The sequence below is a fragment of the Rhinolophus sinicus genome, chromosome 14 (genome assembly GCF_057876585.1).
Source record: "Rhinolophus sinicus isolate RSI-liver-muscle chromosome 14, RSI-T2T, whole genome shotgun sequence".
NCBI classification, from domain to species: domain Eukaryota; kingdom Metazoa; phylum Chordata; class Mammalia; order Chiroptera; family Rhinolophidae; genus Rhinolophus; species Rhinolophus sinicus.
Genome location: NC_142514.1, coordinates 13,573,889 through 13,594,310, shown reverse-complemented (window position 1 = coordinate 13,594,310; position 20,422 = coordinate 13,573,889). Strand labels below are relative to the sequence as shown.

At 48.3% G+C, this 20,422-nt stretch overlaps 1 protein-coding gene across 2 annotated transcripts in view; it reads left to right on the top strand.

Annotated features, from left to right (window-relative positions):
* The window catches only part of PLA2G2C (phospholipase A2 group IIC), a 57,537-nt gene that overhangs the window by 8,207 nt on the left and 28,908 nt on the right, over window positions 1-20,422 (top strand). The window contains exon 1 of one of the 2 annotated variants that reach the window (XM_088790308.1): window positions 10,866-10,884. The exons of the other annotated variant lie outside the window; for it this stretch is intronic. The gene's annotated coding sequence lies outside the window, so the exon portion shown is untranslated. Of the gene's footprint in view, window positions 1-10,865; window positions 10,885-20,422 lie in introns of those variants that run through there. 2 annotated transcript variants of the gene reach the window in all.

Genomic DNA, 20,422 nt, shown 5'->3' with positions numbered 1-20,422 from the left:
CCACAGATAGAAGGGAAGGGCCTGATAACCGGAAGTAGACCATGAGATGAGGGAGAGAGGAGAGCAGAGCTGGAGGTGAGGAAGGCGAGCATCTGAGGGCAGTGTGTGCCCACACTGAAGAAGAGAAGAGATAGGCAAGTGGTTTCAATCAATATTTTTTAAAATACATATGGAGCACCTGTTGTGTGCAGGTGCCATGCTGAGCGTGAGTTATAGAGCAAGGAACAAAACATGACTCTTTGGAAGACAGACAATGATCACATAATTGTAAATCAATTAAAATGTGCAAAGTGCTGCAGAAGATAAACCCTGAGCGCTATAGTCTTGTCCTCTGCAGAGACTGCAGACTTGCCCAAGGAATGAAGTTTAAGCTGAGAAGTGAAGGTCACTTACGAGACAGCTGGGCAGAGGGGCCAGAACAGAGTCCCATTGCGGGAATAGTGCTCGGGAAATGGGAGGGAGAGAGAGAGCTGGTTTTGTCCTAGGAGCTAAGGAAAGTCCCACGGGCCAGAGCCGAGAGGAGAAGGAAGGACTTCATGGGTTGAGGCTGGAGCAGTGCCCAATCCTGCATAGCCTTTTAGGCCACACGAAGGCTTTGGGACAGTCAGCGGCTGTAAGGAAAGCATTAAAAGGTTTTAAGCAGAGGATTCTTAGGATCCGATTGTGCTCTTGAAATACCCCAGCAGCTGTGTGGGGAACTGATCAGAAGGGGTCCAGATGGGAGGTGGGGGGATTGTCCAGGAGGTGTTGACAGTGAACCAAGTGAAAGTCAATGGTGGCCGGAAGTAGGAGGCCGGCGGTGGGGATGGGGAAAGGTGGAGACACTTGAGAGACCAGACGTTTTGCTTCTCGAGGACAGGGACCAAGTCTTTACGTCTTAAAGCCAGGATAATGCCTGGCGTGGTATGGGTGTTGAATAAATGTTTGCCCAATTGGAGTAAATTACATTGAATTAAACTTGGACGGGTCTTTCGGAAGACAGTCATACAGTCCTTCTTGTATAAAAGGTGAGGATGAGCTCCGGCTCTTTCCTGGCAGAACTGGTCCTGGAATCCAGAATCCTGATTTCCAGTCCGATTTTCTTAGGCTCCTTTCTTCAGTGGGCAAGAGTTAACAACGCTGAAGAAATATGTAAATGTTGGAGAAAACTCCCCAGTGTGCAAGCTGTAGGTGGCTCTAGCTGGTTTAAATGGTGCTATCTCAGTATCACCCACAAGGCTCATGGCATAAAGTGACTTTCTTTGGAGCCATTTTTCGTAAGTAAAAGTGTGACTGTCTCTCCTACTTGTGCTCACCCCCTGTCATGGTGCTGCTGGCTCCTTCACAGATTTCCCCGTCACTTTTCATTCTTACCTTCAGAAAAGAGCCACGTCTCACATTTTCTAGTGGAAATGCTTTGTTTATTTGTTTTTAATCTCCTCTTGTAGGATTTGGCCGAGGAATTGTTCCAATATAATGGACAAGGGTTAGGCAATTCCAGGGGGATGCAGGGGGTGGGGGGCAAGAGTAAAACTGGCCTTTCATCCTTGGAGACTAACAATCTTTTTTTTTTTTTTTTGAAGACCAGTTGGAAAGGAGTTCTCAAGAGGCATCCTTGAGATAAAAGCTGCAAACACTTCTTTTTTACTGTTAGTGGTGGAGATACTGGGATCCCCAGTTTAGAAGGGACTGGTTGAAGGTCTGAGAACCTGGCTGTTCACTATGTTAGACCCCAGCTCTACCAGTTACCAGTGTACAGGCTGTCTTTTAACCTCTGTGAGCCTCAGTTTCCTCCTTTGTAGAATGGAACTGATAGCAGGGAAAATGTGAGGATTGGTGAAAACGTATATGAAGCCCCTGGCACAGTGCGCGGCCTGTATAGTCAGTCACCTAATAAACATTTCTTATTAACAAACCACATTTTATCAGGTGAAATCATTCGCTTGACTTGCTTTATCTTGCTCGCACATCCAAAACAGTTGCGATGGACCCGTCTACCCACCGTTTTCATGGACGTGATGTTGGTGCAATCAGTGGTTTGCAGCTCTAATTACTGTTGTTGCTAATATTGTTATCATGATGCTTACTGATGGGGTGTTTCTTTGAAAGATTGATTCTTGCGTGATAAGTAGTTACGAGTAGCGGAACCCATACAAAACATGAAACTGTGATCATCTTATATATTTTGCCTGGTTTGTGTTTGAAAAATAGGAATTAATCTGTCAAAATAAAAAAGAAAAAGTGTTTAACCAATGGGGGCACTTGGACTAATTGAGTCTGGATACCGTAGCTACTCAGGGTCTCCTTGGCAACTGTTTAGCCCGAGCTGAGCTTCCCAGAGCTGTGCTTTCTGATGGAGGACACACAGAGGTTATACTTTCAAAGCTCGCGTGTCTGTCAGCTAGTGTCTGTAGGCAATATGTGCTTTTTAGAGAGCCTGTTGAATTACAAGGAAGATGTGGGTGGCCAGATTCTTTCTCTTGAGTTGAAATATTATACTTTTAAACTAGTGTCTGATTTTGATTTAATAGCTCTCTGATTAAGAGGTGCCACAAAAGCAGTACCTTAACCCTAGGTTTAAGAGCAACCTGAAGAATTACTGTCTTTGCATCTTTTCACCGGAAGCCATCACTTGCCTGTTCAGGGGTCCTCCCAGAAGGAGCTTTGCTACTTGAGGAGGCCATTTGTTACATCAGATACGATGACTGGATTCTCTACTTTTTCTTTTTTTTGCACCGTTGAGTATTTGCTGGAAACTGTTGTAGTACAAACTTGTATACCCTAAGGAAATGATTAGGAACACCAAAAGCTTAAGAAATTCATCTCAGCATTACTCACAATAGGAGACCATTGGAAAGACCTGAAATGCGCATCAATGAGGACATGGTTAAGGAGATTAGAAAGCATCATAGAGGGAAATTTATAGAGCCATTAAAAGTTGCATTGATGAAAAATTTTAATGGAAGACATGGGAAAATGTTTATAATGTCATGTTAAGGTAGGGACACGACACCATATGTTGAACCTGATCTTGACTTAAATTTTAAAAGATATATAGATGAAGACTGAGAGGAAGTGTCACCAAGCTGATAATTGGACCAAAGTTGTTACCTGGAAATGAGCCTACAAGTGATTTTTATTTTATTTATAATTTTCCATATTTTTCTAATTTTTCATAGTATACATTAAGAACTTCAATTTAGATAAAAGTATTATTTCAGAGACGTAAAGACAAAATCTCACACATTCGTGGAGGTGATAGTGACAGAATTTTTAAATTAAAAACTGGCAGTGAGTGGCAGCTGTTGGAGATTAATGTTAAGCGCTTATATAACATTTCATGGGAGGCTTTTAAGGTGTTTTATAGCCCTGAGCTCATTTCCACACCGTCCCTGTGTGGTAGGCAGCAGGAATTGTAATGATTTTGTAGATGAAAAAAGAAGAAGAAGAAAAAATACAGAAAGAGCACTGCATTTTGCTTCTACTGATGTTTTTAAGCTGTGACATTAGAGTCTACATGAGGACACATTACCACCGTTTCTCATTCATAGACACATGGACTTTTAGGATTGGCAGGAACCTTAGAAATCGTGTGTAGTCCACTACTTTGCAGAAAAAGAAAACCGAGGTGAAACAGCGATTTAGCCCAGTGTTTGAAAAGGTCATTTCCATGCCCTGTTGTTTAGCCTGGAAGAAATGCCAGAAGAGCTCTTTGCTTTAATATATACCATTATTCCTGCTGAGAGCCTTTAAAAAAAACACACAAAAAACAGGAGAGACTCTGAATTATTACACATTCGATTGAGAAGGAGTAGGTAGGAAGGCTATTGGCCGCCAGAGAGAGCGGGCCCCACCCATGATGGCTGAGTCCCCCGTGGGATCAGTGTATCTTGTGCTTTTCTCATCCCCTTTTAACAGTCAGATTATCTGGGCTCCTCCTCTGGGGCCCTCTGTCTCCTAGATTTCTTGCCACTGGTGTCTCCAGCACACCAGCCCATCTATGATAACTTTCAAATTCAGGATTCAGAGTATTCTCCCCTTAGAGTGATAAAGGAATTCAAAGCTTCTCTCCCTCCCGTTTTTCTGATTTTTTTTTTTAAGGTGGTCACAGTCCAGATTCGCAAATACCCATAGTCCCCAACAGTTACCATCTCTGACATTTTCATCAGTGCTTCACCAGGGAGGAACTTTTGTCATAGCACCCAAGAGTTTGCAGGGATTCCAGAAAAGTCTAATGTTAATTAATGATGCTACTTTTGGAGTTCGGTGGACATCTAGGTTTGAACAGGGGTCCTCTCTTTGGCTTGTAGCCCCTCAGTTTCTTCAAAGTGTAAGAAAAGGTAATAAGAATACCAGAATAGTGGCTCTGTTAGTCAGGATGGGGCATGGTATGCTGCAGTAACAAGTAAATCTGGAGATATCAGTAGCTTAGTCCAGCAAATACTGATATTTTCTTTTGCTCCTGCAAAATCTGATGTGCATCGTGTGGGCCCTCCTCCATTGGTGACTCTGAGATGCAGGCACCTTCCATCCAGTGTTGTCACCATCTCACCATGTGGCTTCTCAGATTACTGAGTCAGGGAAGAGGGAGCTGAAAAGTCATGCACTGGGTCTTAAATGTTGTGTCCATAAATGGCATGTGTCACTTCAACTCATATTACATTAACTCAAACTAGCCACATGGCTTTGTTCAATGACAAGGGGATTGGACGTTTAGGAGAACACGTGGGCTACTGAGTGAGCACTAAATGTCTCTGCCACCTTCCTGACATTAGTTGAGTCTTTCTATGTGTTAGGCATTATTATAAACATTTTACATGCTGATCCTATTTTCTCCTAAACATTAAGAAGTAGCTGCTAGCACCTCCATTATACAGATGATAAAATGAGCCACAGAGATAAACTAGCCAGAGCCTCACAGCTACTTAGTGATGGAGCCAGGATTTAAAGCCACATAGTCTGACTCCAGGACCTGAGTTCTTAAACCTCTGCACCAATTGCTTCCCTAATAACATCTCCTGGACAGATTTCTATAAAATTATAGGCAATGTGGATAAAACACCTGGTATGCAGTATCTGATGTATAATAGTCACTCACAAATGGCAGCTATTTCTATTACCGTTATTGTCAGCTACCTCTAATCTTTTCTGAGTTAAGGCAGGGTATAAATAGTGACTATGTGGTAGAACTTTATTAAAAGGGATCTCTTTTGTCCTGGCATCTGGTGTTGTATGGCATGTCTTCATATAACCTTGAAGAGAATTATCAAGTAATTATCATCATATGAAAGTATTTCAGCAAGTCGTGCCCATTCTTACCCTGTAGTGGCATGAAAGTAAAGTCTACATTTTAATTACTAGTCTGCCATGTCTCATTACTGGTATCTACAAGGCTGCTCTGAGCAAAATTTAAGGACACAACAGTAGTTTATTTTGTATTCGTTGTAATTAAACATTAGCACTGATCTTGACTTGTTCTGTTGGTAGTTAGAGTGAAAGTACTGTGCTGTATAAGTGATTTCTGAACCTCTTGGTGTAGCCAGAAATATATTTGGTGTTGAAGTGCCTCCCCTGTCTCTTTCCTGCCTTGAGTTCATGGATATGGCTGCGCCTCTTCTCAGGAAGCCTCCACGGCTGGAGACAGCCTCATGTGACGGTGAGTGAGCAGGCAGCACTACCCTGAGAAATCAAACTGTTCTGGATTCTCTAGGTTTGCACAGACCCGTGAAGGATATCACTGAGTTGGTAGAAGGACTGGGGTAATTAACGGTACACAAAAACCTGTGTGCCTGTGGTTGATGCCCTTCCTCCTTGCCCAGTGGGAGGTGGAAGACAGAATCTTGGTACCTGAGAAGTATTTCTCATTTTTCCCTATCACGGGGAATGGGGGGATGGTGCCATTTTATGCCTGACCTTCTTTCAGAAGCCCTGTTTCTGTCATAGATCGCAGCCCATCGTCTCTGACAAAGGCTGTGCTCCTAGGAATCTCATTCATTAAACTCTCAAGTATACACTTAGGCCAGGATAGAAAGATGAGGAGACACTGCCCAGCTTCACCACACCCAGGAAGGTAAACAATAAACTAAGGGAGATAGAACTTCAAAAGTGCTACATAAGATGCCGAGGGGAGTGCAGAAGAAGGGCTAATAACTGAGCATCGGGCCAAGGATGGCTGAGTCGTGTGTGTGGATGCTTCCTAGTCCTTTCATACTAATCAGAACCCACAGGTATTACTGCTTCTGAGAAACAAATAGGTCGCGTTAGGCAATACAATTCCCCAGTATCCCCAGTAGCTTTAACTGAATATCATTCGGAAGGATCTCTGGATTAGGTATTGACACTTCTGTCATTGGAAACGACATCAGCCAGATACTTGATAAATTTTGGCAAGTCCTTTAAAAGAAGTCTTCTGCAGAATAGCATGTATTCTATGATTGCACCTAAACAGAACTACCCATATATGTGGCCAGCAAATAGAGATCTGGCACAGAGCCTGCACCAGGCCCCCCAGGCCCTGCCTCCGGGAACCTGCCTGGCCTGTCCAGGTGGGAATATGCATGGTGATGGGAGTTATTTTATAGCGGTAAGATTAGGAATTCATTTTTTATGAAATTTTTTTTCAATATTATATTGCCTTCGGTGTCAAGAGAGAAGAACACATAATTATTCTGTTATATCCAAAACATTGCATTTTTAAAAATCCATGGGAAAAGCATCATTAATGAGGTTCAGAAAGGGAATCTTTAAAAATAACTCAACAACAGTCACACTTGATGGAAATTCTGACCTTTGGGCAGAGAACTTGAAAAGGGTTTTAAAACAGAAACACATTCTTTGGGAAATGCAGGGGACTTTTTAGAAGTCAGTAGGTCTTGCTCGTTAGGAAATTACAATTGATATTTTTCAAATATCAGAGCAACACTAAGAACACTCTAACTTTTAGTGGGGAGGGAATCCCCTGTAATCACACAAATGCCACAGACCAAACTATTTCTATTTGTTCCCCATATTCTATTATAATATTTGCTCACATATGTAGAAAAAAAGTCACATAGCTGTAGATATATCTATACAGTTCCCCCCCCCCACAAAAGACTACAAGTATTTTTACCTAATACTATATTGTTTTATATATTCAAAAAATAGTTTACTGATTACATTTTAAAACATGGTTGTTCTGGAACATTTGTTGACTTGAACTATTTGCCTTCACTAAAAAAAATAACGTCAAGATTATAGCTGAAGGGGAAGGGATGTCAGTGTTGTCGTCTTTGACTTGAACAGACATGAGGACAAGTGCTGGTCCCAGGAGAGCTGGACTCCCGCTTCTGCAGCAGGGCTGTCTGCCTTAGGGTTCTTCCTAACGCTTCAGAGCCTTTGATCTGTGAGGCTGACATTCTAGAAAGCTGAGCTGCACACAAAGATCTAGCACACAGCCTGGGTCAGGACCCTCTGGCAACTTGTCCCATGAAAACAGGGTACACATATGGCAACCCAGGCAATGCTGTGGGGTTCAGAGTTCAGCCCCTGCCTTCGGGAACCCTCCTGGCTGTTCCAGCCTTAACCAGAACTTGACCTTTTATTAAAACCAAATTGCTTTTTGAAGTGTAAACTCCTGCCTATTTCCTGTTCTGCCCTGATTCAACCTGCAGAGCCTGATGGCACCATCTCAGCCTGGTCCTGGCAGATCAGCAGCCACCCTGGCCTGGCTGTGCCAGGCCAAGTGGAACCACTGAACAAATACCACGGCACTGCTGCAGGCACTGGCCCTGCAGTTGGGGGCACAGTGCCATCTAGTGGACAAGAGGAAAAAAGCCCCCATTGGTTTTTTGGGGGAGTTGTTTTTTTAATTAGTGGAGAACCTTTCAAATAGACGAAAGAATCAATTGCCCTCTTTGATACCAAAGGAGCTTGAGGACCAGAGAGGGAAATGGATTTCCCAAGCACTACACAGCCAGCTAGTGGCAGCGGGGACACTACAGAACATCGTCATTTGAACCTTGGTTCAGCATTCTTTGTATTGTACTGCAGCAGAGAAACCAGAAGATAAAAGAGCTTCTGGTTTTGGTTGAGTGGCTTTCAGACCTCGGCTGAGGTGAAGGTGAACACATGCGGTGGCCGGCATCTGGAGAGAAGGTGTCAGTTATTTACTGTCCTATAGAAAGCCTTGGCTGGACTCTCTCAGCGAGGGGTGCAAGGCCAGAGGAAATTCAGTTGTCCACCTTGCTCCCCCTCCCCATGACACAAATGTGCCATGAAACTCAGCACGTAAGACCATATACCTTATCCTGGGTTATAAGCAAGAGACACCACAGGTCACCTGTGCCCTGAGGGGAGAGAAGAGAGAGCTCGTGGGCTGCCAGCCTTTCCCATCCCTTCCCTCACCCACTTTTTTAGAGCTAAGGAAAATTTTGGACCTTCATGGTCCCCCAGGTGCTTCCTGGTTCTTCCAAGTCCCCAGGTTACCCAGATGCCAGAAGAGGGGTGGGTGGGGGAGGAAGGGGAGCAGCACCTTTGTTTTCTGCACTCGAGAGCCTGCCTTGACCTTGATTACAGCAGACTGGCTTCGCAGCCGGTCTGCAGCTAAAAGGCATTCACACTGAGTAGACTGTTACCCAGGATTGCGGAGGGGGAAACGCACACCGCATTATTCAGTGTCAGTGAGGGGCGGAGAGAAAGGTGGAATCCAGCGCCTAACTTCATTCCCTCAAAGTGAAATCCTGAATGTTGACGCGAAACATATGGCTATGCTTTGGGACGGATCTTAGTCTAGTTTCTGGTGGATATCCTAAAACGGCGAAAGGACTTCTTGGCTGCACTCTCTCCCTTTAGAGCCTGGGTCTTCCCTTGATTCTTAGACCATCACTCCAGCAGGAAGGGTGAGCCCATCCTGCCTTAAATGGGAGACAGAAATGTGGGTATGAAAGATGTGCTGTTAACCTTTCAGCTGATTCATTTCATTTAACTTGTTTAAAGCAAATTAGAGTAAGTGGAACTTTTCATTGTGTTTGTTTTTCTAACCCTGGGAATCTGGCTCAGGGGCTTCTGTGGACTGGGGTGTTCTGATCTGGCTAAGATTTGACAAAACCTCCGGTGCCCAGGGCACTGGCTGAGTCACAGTACGGCATCCCATGGCCTGGTTTATCCCAGGAACAATGTTCTCAGCTCTCCAGAGGACAGAACAGCCTTGATGCTGAGCTCTAAAGGCTGATGCCTGGCAGCCCCCAGACACAAAGCCCGCCCCCAAGCGAGGTCCTGCTTCCACCTGCGTCTACCCCCTCCACCGCTGCTGTCCTGCCCTCCAAAATTCCTTCTCCTTCAAAGCACATGGTTAAAACTCAGAGTTCCTGTATCGTCTGGGACTCTGCTGAGATGTGGAAGCATAGACAGTCCTGCTTTTCTGCCCAGCACATCCTTGGAAAGGGGGTTCTGTAGAGCATTTTCACAATGTGGAGCGTATTTTCCCATAGGATCACCGGTATAATTGGGCTGCATTTCTAACCAGACAGCTGGCACCAGCGCAATCACAGCGACATCCAGCCACACATCACAAAAGCCAACATGTCCCCACACCGCTGCAATCATCGACCCGAGGAAGCTCTCTGACGAGCCTTTTCCTCTTGATGCTGGCGGGCCCTCCGCTCTTTACTCAGTGTTTCTGGACGGACCTGCACTCTCCTTCCCCGGCCCCACGTGCTGGAGCCCCTTTCTGTCCTCTCTTGGCCTTGCTCTGGAGGCCGCTCCACTCTGGCTGGCTCCTCTCCTTTCCTCACTGAATTCCTTTAAAAAAATCCTTTGCACAATTCACAGTTTCATGTGTCCCCCTTTCCCTTCCACCCCTGCACTGATGTTATCCACGCTGCCATGAGCAGCACCCCAGGTCATCCTAACAGCACCCCTGTCCCATTATTAGGATGATTAGCATGTAAAGAAAACCACTATATAAGGCACTTACAAGTCAGAGCTCTGAAACAGCCTGAAGAGACCCCGTAATCCACTCTGCCCTAAGGCGAAAGGGTAGCTAAATAGGCCATTCACTTAGTCCAAAGATATTTGTTAATTTCTGTGTGCCAGGCACCGTCCAAGGCCCTCGGGATGATACAGCTGTGAATGAAACAGGGAACAACCCACATGGCTGGGAGGGCGCAGTGGTATTTGTCTCATGAGCAGAAAGACCGTTGTCTCTGGAGACAGAAAGTCTGAGGAGCTATTGTAGATGCTTCCATGAACCAGCTAGGTCACTTCTCCCTCTCTGATCCAGTCTGCTCTTCTGAGTCCTTACTTGTGACCATCTAAGGGCACTTTGATTTGTTACTTCCTTACACTAGAGAGTCTTCGGCTTCTTAGCTAAGAGACTAGAGCTCCCCTGCCTTTCCTTAAGTGGGATGTTCACGCGCCCCTCTCATCCCTCACAATTCTTTTGTGCTTTGATTATCCTTTGGTCTTAAAGAAAGAAGAGCGAGCTGCTCTCCATCAAGTGAACCTGCCCGCCTTCCCCGCTTCTGGACGGCAGAACAGCCAACCGATGCCGCCTCCTCCCCTCTCCATTTCCACGTGGTCACAAATGTTTTTCAAGAATAGTCAAATGACTCCTTTCTCAGAGGTGGTGGTTGTGAGTGGAGCGCCTCTTTAGGGTCACGGTGATGTCTTTAGGGGCATCTGTTCCCCTGGGCATGCTCAAGAAAGCCAGAGGGCAGAACACGGGACTCAGTACTGTTGGTGCAACAGAACTACTGGAAACCAATGAACAGGCTGGAAACCAGAGAAAGGACGGTGGCCAAAGAACAGGCCCCCTGTGGTAAACAATTACCAGTGTGGGCGGGCACGGGCGATGTAGGTCAGCTCTCAGCCAGGAAATAGTTTTGCAAGTGCAAAATGTGACTCTGTTCTGGAAGCAGAATCTAGGTAAAGCTTTTCTTTCTATATTTGGGTAGATTGACCACCTGCTTGCCCTGCAACGCCCCTAGGTTTCTGAGACAGCTGGTCTTGGCTTCTACCTTCCCTCCAAAAGGAAGTGGCTTAGGGGCCTTCTAACCTTGACCTTCTGGTTGGTGATCAAGAGAGAGGGCTAGATCCTCCTTGATGAACTGGGTTCAGACTGGGTGCCCGTCTTGTTGTCCCACATTTCCAGGATGCAGCATGTTTTCTGGCACAGGTGTGGTAGGCTCGTTTTTGTTGGTTTTTTGAGAGCACACCTCTCCACCTCTATGATGCTTGTAAAGATTTACCAGTTTAGACGAGTCTCTGGGGAACCCTGAAATTAAGATCAACATCCAAGCTTGAAGGTCTCTTCTGGCAGACATTTGGTCAAGCAGAAACTGGCGACTCTGGGGTTCAGATCCGGTTCGGGATGAACTATAGCCTCATAAGCCCTTCGGTGCTCAGATCCAGAGGCACATGTCTGTAAGAACCATCGTGACATTAAACAGTTCTAACCTGCCACGGGTACAGGAATTGACAGTGTGTGAAGCGCTTCTGCATTTACTCTCTTTTTCAGTTCCCCAGAACAGTTTTAGAAAGTAAGCAGGCCAGGTGTTAACATCTCCGCTTTGTAGTGAAGGAAACTAAGGCTCAGAAAGGCTCTGGATGTGTGTTTGACAGTTAAGGCGGGAGGGCGGTCTCCCAGTGGGGAGGCCAGGAGTCTCCCCCACAGCGTAGTGTGTTGGGGTGTCTTCTGAGGCCCCAGGTCAGGCAGGGCAGTTGTACTCAGGAGAGCACATTATTCTAGGAACTACTTTAAGTTTTCTCGTAACTCAGGGAGGCTGCTCCTGACATATTGCTTGGCAGGTGCACGTAGCCCGCTGGGTACCACTTTCCCTTGAGGCCAGAGCCACAGAACCCTAACAGGCATTTTTGTAGGCAGTTCCTGACTGCTTCAACAAGACCAGAGAGGAAGCTGCCTCTCCTAAGTATCTGTGGCTTCCCAGGGAAGCCACAGTGTCTGCTGAGGGTTTCAGGGGCTCTGCTCTCTGGTCCCCACTCTGGTGCAGCTTTGCGTTGAGGCTGTTTTCCTCCCTGACGAACCTTGGCCTCTGGATTACGTAGAAGTGTTGATCAAACCCCAAGACCCTTCCTTTCTCAGGCTCTGCGTGGGGCAGCTTTTTGGCAGCAGGCCCTCGCGGTGGCTAGAGTTTCTACTGGTCTTTTCATGGAAAAACAGAGAACTGTCGTCAGCTTAGCCACATCAACCTCCACTCAGGAAAAACACCTGCCAATAGCTAGTCGTGTAGCATTTTTTTAAAGTGGCACAGGAGAGTTTCCAAACACAGTGGTCAAGAATCCTCCTGCTCTGACCTGACTTTGCCAGGCAAATTGTCCTCCCAGACTGGTAACAGTAGAATCCTGCTGGGACACATCTCCGACCAGTTGGACTAGCTAAGCTCACGCTGGCCCTGCAATATTGTCCCATGCAGGAAATGCGCGGCGTGGAACAGCTAGCTCCCAAGGCACTCTCTAGGGCCTCGTTGCAGAGGGCGAAATGTTAGGGGTGAAGGAATTCACTGTGCGCCTGTAGGAACTTAATGTCTTCTTTACACCAGGGATTGAGAAGTGTAATTAATGAGTACACTGTCACATCCACTGACCACCCCATTCTGTGTTAGAGCCGTTTCCCAGGTTGGCTGCTAACAAAGATCTCCAAAGAAAATACCCCATCAATTAGCAAACTTTTTTTTAAGTGTGATAAATAGTCAGCAGACATTTTGATAAACGAAGACCATTTACTAGAGGCCTCCAAAAATAAATAAATAAATAACCACCCCACTGATTTCTGATGGGACGTGGAGGGATGAGAGAGGTGGGGAGGAAGCGATTTCTCTACGTGATGTACTCTATGTTTAAAACCAAGAGCTGCTGGTTTGGGATTTCAGGGTTCAAATGAGTCTGCACTCTTTCTCCCTTCTCTTCGAGGACCCTGTCATTATGGCTTTTGATTCTTCTTCTAGAGCCCACCCCAGGGTTGTTGTGAGACTCCACAGAGAACGTGTGCTTCGGTGCCTGGCACACAGCAGGTGTTTAGGGTACATGTTGCTCGTGTTATTCATAATGTCATCATTAGGCGAGGACATATGTCCCTTTTTGCGAATGGGGAAATAGAGGCAGGGTCAGGGAGGGTGGTTGCCCATGGTCACTGCAGAAGGTCTTAGCTGCTCTCCGGCTCATCTCCATGGCCAGGCTGAGTGGAGTGACGGCGTTGGAGCGAGCCCAGCCTGCATGTCGGGGGGCCGCTGGTCAGGGTCTCATTCCCCGGCAGCCCCGCCTCCTCCGTGCATACTGGCAGTCTGGTTGTGCTAAGACAGTGTGTTGTCCCCCAGCCTGGAGAGCCATACAAAAGCTCCACACTGTCCTTTCTAGAGAACCTTATTCATGGGCTGGTGGCTTGAAGTGAGGCCGTACTTTATAGTGCAACAGCCTTAGCTCAGGCCCTCCAAACGGATCATCCGGCTTCCAGGCTGTCTCACCCGCATCTACCTTTCATACAGACGCTGAGAGGTCTTTCTAGAACCAGCTTCTGATTTGGGACGTGGTACACTTCTGTTGGAGGGCTCTGCTGCCTCCCCTTTGCCCTCAGGGCCAAGTCCACACTCCTCAGTGTGGCCTGCAAGGCTCTTTACAGTCACCCACCTGCCACTTGCCCAGAAGGACACCCCCGAATCACTGCACGCTCACCCATGGCAAGGAAGACCCTTTCCTGACTCCCAGCTTCCGCACATGCTCTTCCCACTGCCTGGAAGGCTGTTCCCTACCCCTTGTCTGCCTGGCAAACTCCTGTTTTATCATTCCAGACTCAGCTGGAGGGCAACCCCCCCACACACACACAATGTGGCCCTTCCTGACTTTCTCAAGCAGAGGTTCACACACTCCTTTGTGAGCAGAACCCTCCCGCCCGCCAGGTAAAGGACAATATGTTTCCTGTTATTCAGTAGCTGGCCCTACCTGCAACCCCTGCCGGCCACCACCGCCACTTCTGCGAGGGGCTTGGGTGTCGCTGAATGGCGTAGGCTGGCCTTGGGAAATGCTGGTCCAGTCTCCTCAGGAGACACAGTGTGAATGTTTATACCAGAAATTGTCCTAAACATGAAAATTGTGTAATCGATGATTAGGAGATAATGAACGCTGTTAAAGCAACTCATCGTTTTTTGTGATAACAACATGGAGAAGCACGGTGACCTACAATTGAAACCTTCTCTGAACTCAAGCAGGGTTCTGGCCTGGGGGTGGGAGGGAAGGTATGTCAGTCACCTGCAGGGTGTTCTTACACAGATTGGATGCCGGGGCCCCTCCCCCCAGAGCCTGTCCACCCCTTGGTTATCAAAGAGCTGCTGGTCCCCCCACCCCCGGCCCCCTAGTCGCTGAGCTGAGCAGGGCTTCAGCCACAGAGACACCCAGGGTGCTGAGCAAAGGCACTATTCCTTTCTGACTCCCCACTGCTTCCTCTATAAAAACATTTGCCTCAGAGGAATATCCTGAAGGTCAAATGAGATTCTGTCTATGAAGTTCTTAGTAGACACTCAAAACAAATCAGTTCCATTCTCTTTGTCTCCTCCTCACTTCATCTAGAAATTCGCCCTGGGTTCCACAGGAAGGAAGTTGTCAGCTGTGGCACAGCCGGTCAGGCTGGTCAGGCCCAGGGCAGGAGGCCTTGGGCAAACTCAGCCCCTTTTCCTCTGCTTTCTAGTGCTTGGGGAACAGCTCTGTCCGCAGACACTTCATAGCAAGGGGCTCCATACATTTTTACCTCCTGTCTGTGTTCGCATACTATTCGGAGAGTTGGGACCGTTGCCACCATTTCTAGCTGGTGGTTCATGTGTCCCCTCGATTTAATCACTGGGAGTGTAGATTGGCCTGTGAATGGCTGCAGAGCTCTTTCAGGAAGTCCATCCGGTGGCTCTGTGGAGGGACCCCAGTAGGAGCCCTTTGGGAGATGGGCAGAGGCAGACCGATGAGGCAGGGCTGTGCTGGCTGGTGGTGGACAGACACCCTTGGTGGCCTGCCAGTCATCAGGCCAGATGCCTGCGCAGGGCCACCGCTGACTCTAAGACTGCATTTGAGCCTCACAAGAGCCACTCCATCCATTTTCCTTGCAGAGTTTTTGACTAGCGGAGACCATGTGCCACATTCAGTTCTCAGTGCTTCCTGTGTGTCAACCCATTTAATTGTCACAACCCTGGGTGCTAAGTGCACTAATTACCCTCTGAAAACACCGGGAAGCTGAGGCACAGAGTGGTTAAATAACTTGCCTGAAGTGACCCCGCTGGTGGGTGGGTAGGAGGCCTGGCATTGAGCCCAGGTGGTCTGGCCTCAGGGGGCATGTGCTGCAACACTCACCACCCTACACAAGGAGCTCACTTTGCCCTGGCAGCTTAAGTGATGTGTGTGGCTCGGGTCATCTCTAGTTGCTTGAGGTCAGGTGAGGGGCACAGACTTCGAGAAGATACTGCCAGGAAGCTGGGGATTCCACTTCCTCTTACATGATGTACCTTTAGGTTGCCATTTTCAAGAGGCCAAAAACCAGTGTGCTCGGGGTGTGTTCTCATGCTGTGGGACATTCATTCATGTGTTTAGTAATATTCACCAGCAGGGCCCTGGGCGCCGGGGGTACAGACAGGTAAGGTCCCAGCTCTCGTGGATCTTGTATTCCGGTCGGGAAAAGAGCTAATAAACAAATCCACAAATGACAAAATCTCAGGTAATAAAAAGCAAAGAAAGTCAAGGCAGGTGCATGGGCTGCAGACAGAACAGGAGCCAGAGGAGGGGAAGGTGAACAAGCTGGTGCAGCAGGTAGATTATTCTGTATGGATTTTGAACAAATGTTTCCTAGTTCTGGGATCTCCTTCAGGCAGAGAAAATGTCATCTGACGTATACAGCAAACCACACAGACCGACTCGTACAACCACCCTCTCCCGTCACAGCGTCAGTGAAGGCCCAGTACATTAAGTAAGGGAAGACTTGTTCTCCAAGCGCCAGAGGTTCTGGAGTTGGGTCAGGCTGTGTGTGCATCTCACCTGCTCACCTGGGCCCCGTGAACTGGTGCAGAAGTGCAGTCCCATTCAGGCTGAGTAGCTGGCCGGGTCAGAGGGCTCTATGGTAGTCGTTGAACTTGAAACTCAGATTTGAGTGTTTTGCAGAAAGGAACCTGTTCAGGCTTACAGCTTGGCAGTAGTGCTTGCTTTTGGCAAAATCTTCAGTTTCAAGTAATAAAGACCCAACCCCTGGTAGGCTGAGGAGCCGTAGAATTGTAAGGGTCCTAAGAGATTGTCCAGCCTCTGTCTTCACACAGGGAATGTATCCCAAGACCATCCTGGTCCCAAAGCTCCACCATTTCTCTTCTTGGCTGCATTCTAGGACACAGATCATAGAGGGATCCCCAAAGAATATTCACCAATGTATTCAGGGTTCCAGTTCTGCCTCTGATTCTCTGAGCCCAGGTCATGGCATTTTCATTCAGCCTGACCCAAATGACCCAAATGACCTGTTAGTTTTATGCCTTTCACGCTGAGCCGTTGCTTTGTTTTGTTTTGAAAGCAGGGTCTTTAACAGTTTCACTTTGGGGAGGTTGGCACCTACCATGTGCAGGCCCCCCGGCTCAGCACCCAGGGGAGTGCAAACATGCTGCTGGCCGGTGTTGAAGGGCCTCGCAGCCTTGTGAAAGGGGCCAGCTGCTTGCTGGTTCCAGGACATCGACCCTCCCTTGATGGTCTCTCCTACCTGGCCCTCTGAGCCTCAGCTCACGCGTTTCTTTCCAGAAGTATCACCCCTCCTCAAACTGTGATTCCATAATATCCTTTTGTGTATTCATTCATTCCACCAACACTTATGGAGCACCTACTATGTGCCAGGCTCTGTTTATGCAGTTGTGCTAATCTCACGATATTATAGTTTACGGTGTACCTGTCTGCCTCCCCCCTCTGGACAGGGAGCTCCTGGTGGGCCGTGAGCACATCCCCGGGGCCTGGCACAAAGCAGCTGCTCAACAAATGTCTGTGGAACAAATGAGGAGAGAAATGGCGATATAAGATGGGTAGTTACTAAACTAAAAATTAGCATTTCTATGTACTTTTGCAGGTGTTAGAACATGCTCAGTAAACATTACGTCTTCATCTGAGGCTTCACAACAGCTCCTTGTGGAGCAATCATTTCTATTTGTAGGTAGGAAGATTGACGGTTGGGCAAAGTATGACCCACCCCGGCACAGAACATGGGGCTTTGGATGCCGGATCCTGTGCTCTGCGTCTTCCACCCAGGACTGGTTCTTCTGTGAGAACCTGAGGGGGATAATGCGTTAGGGAAACCCAGGGGAGGAGAGGCTGAGCCAGGACTGACATGCGGCTCTTGACAGGCAGCGCTGGGGGTTGGTGAGGAGGAAGTCCAAGGGGAAATTTGAGATTCAGAGCAGGAGCAGGATGGCCTAGAGCAAGTTCAGAGGCCTCCCCCGCCACACACACACACACACACACACACACACACACACACGTCTGCCTCTGCTGACACTGAGATGAAGAAAATCAGAGACCACAAGTGTTGGAAGGGACCCTGAAATGACCTAGTCCAGCCTAGCAGTTCTTAGCCCACTGACCCTTAGCATTTCGGGAAGATTGACGGTTGGGCAAAGTATGACCCAACGTTGGTGGTCCAAAAGGGCAGTTCCTGGGCTCCAACCCCAGAGACTGGGGCAGATCTTCGACAAAAAACCTTTAGAGCCTTTTGGATGCTGAGGCCCCCTTTTGAAACCCGTTGTCCAATTTTTGCCTGTGGGACACAATCTTAGGGTCCAAAGCCGCTTCGAAGGCATTTTTGGCTATGCTGAGTCACAGGTTTGCTGGTGATGGTCTGCGTTTTCCTCGGCGCTCGCAGCCTGGCCCTCGTCTGCCAGCTGCACACTCGCCCTCTTACGTGCTGGTCTTCCCACTCCTCTGCCTGAAAAGGAAGGGACAGCCTCCGAGGTTGACTGCAAGTATGTGTGTTGATTTGTTCTCCCTTGAGCAGATGGCTCACACCTTGGGCTTCATGGAGGGTGGGGCTGAGGAATGCAGACTGGTTGGTACCAGATGCCTTGGCCGGGGAGCCTTGCGGGCAATGATTCGAGCAGCATAGTGCAGCCTGACCAGGCAGGAGCAGCCCAAGAACATTCAGCACGTCCCAGGAGTGTCTCCTCAGTGGCCCCTGGCCAGTATAAACTGCAGTGGAAACAAATGGTCTCTACAGTGGATGTCCTGTGGCCTTTGCCTCAATCTGTCTCTCACACCTCTTCCACCTTCTTTTTAAACCCCCATTAAAAAGCGTTACAAGACAGTGGCTTGCTGGCGCTGGTCCTCAGGCTGAACGCTCCTGGCTTGGAGACTACCTGTGAAGTTGAGCCTTCAGACATCCTTCCGCGACCTTCTCCTGACATCTGTGGCTACCACCCTGGTCTTCATCTCGTGCTTGGATGATAGAAGTAATTGCTTCCACTTGGCCTTCCCTCCTCTACCCTTGCCTGTTCTCAGCACAGAGCCAGTGTACTGATTTGAACCCTTGTGTCAGGGGTGACTCCTCTGCTTGGCACCCTGCAGCGCCCCCCCCCCCCCCAGGCTACCCCAGGTTACTGCGCTGAAAAGGCCCCACGTGACCTGTCGCCCCGCCCCCATCTCCAAACGCTCCACCCCGCCCTCTCTCCAGCCACGCTGGCAGCAGGCCTTTCCTCTAACAAGCTAGAGGTGCTCCCCGCTTGGGACCTTTGCAGCCCTTCTGCCAGGAACATGCTTCCCCCTCACCTCTCAGCTCCTTCGAGTTCTCCACTCACATGTGACCTTGTCAGTGAGGTCTGCCTTGACCACCCAAGTCAGGTCTCATCCTCCATCCCTCCCCCACTGGCCAGGTCCCCCTTACCTTGCTCTGCTTTTTTGTTTTCCATCAACTTTACCCCATTCGTATCATACTACATTATTTATTATGTGTATTTCTTTTCTGTCTGCCCACATTAGAGTGTAACCTCTGTTAAGGGCAGAGATTTTTGGCCAGCTCTGTTCACTGATAGATCTCGCCGGAGCCTAGCATATAGGTGCTTAATATGTAGCTGTTGAATGAATTTGCAGATGCTTTGAACAAGATGAGGGCCTGCTGGGAACTCCATTAAGAAGGGAAAGAAGGAGCTGAGGCCCAGGCCGGTTGGGGAAACTAACAAACCCTCTGCAGAGTCTGGACCCAGAGTCTTTGGTACATTTAAGTCTGGTCTAGTTGACGTTGCAGTATCCCAGGGCTGGATGCAGGGCCCAAGTGGGGGCAGCCTACGATTTCCAGACTGTGCTTCTCAGTTGTGAAGGTGAGAGTGGCTGCCCTTCTCCCAGAGTTTGTCTGCGGGTGGCTGGCCACTCTTGTTAACAGTGGGCTGGGGCCAGAGCAGATCCAGGCTGCCTGGGGGGTGGGGGGTGCTCACGACCAGAGTGGACCCGCGATCCCTACCTACCTCTCCGTCAGAGGTACAGTTCTCAGCTGGTCACAAAGGACGAAGGCCCTCCTTCACAGATCTCCTCATTGTAAAGAGCAGGTGGGCGTGAAAATGATGAAACTAGAAGCTTTGTTACTTCGGCCAAAGGGACAGTGGTTTTGTTTGCCCTCCCAAGAAGAAACGCATCCCAAATCAGCTGCTGGATTTGAATGACTGGAACGAAGGGAGGCAGGGGAGGGACGGAAAGAGGAGGGGAGATACAATGTGCTATTTTACTGAAACAAGAATTTCTTTTTTAAGTAACCTCCCATCAGTAATCGTACCCTTAGAATTAGATGGTAATTGATGTTGTTTAACCGACACGTTAGGTGAAATAGCGACCTTTGCATCTCTTCTTTGTGGTTGCATCTCTTCTTACAGCAATGAGCAGCGCTGGGATTCTCTGCACACCTCGTTCAGGAACATTCATGCATTTCCATCATATGGAGGGAAACCCTACGCAGTGCTTCTCCCCTGCCCATCATGTGTTTGTCTTACTGCTGTCATGTTTGTTGGCCTGTTTTCTCAGAAACCGTCCACATTGGTGGGGTGGTCAAGCTAAGTCCACTTGAGTAAATCCCACCTTGTGAAACTGTCTTGCTTTGTGTTCCTTAAGAAAATGGATTCTATGTCCAGCATCTGACTACCTGTCGTGACATCTGTGGCTGCCACCCTGGCCCCGGCCACCATCATCTCGCCGCTGGTTACTGTCAGCCTCTAGTAGTTGGTCTTCCAGCTTCCACTCTGGCCCCCACAGTCGACTCTCAAGACAGCAGCTAGAGTGCTTGGTCCTCTGGGGAGAAAGAGCGTCCACGTGAGGCGTGCTTAATTGTACCCACTGGCAGCTGTCACATCAGTTGTCCAACCTTTTGGGATAGAAGTGTGTGCAAAAATACCTCCAGAGATTTGTCCTCCCTTAGCGACTATTCAGGAAGGCTGCTGTTTCCTAAGCTGTTTGAAGGTAGAAGAACACAGAG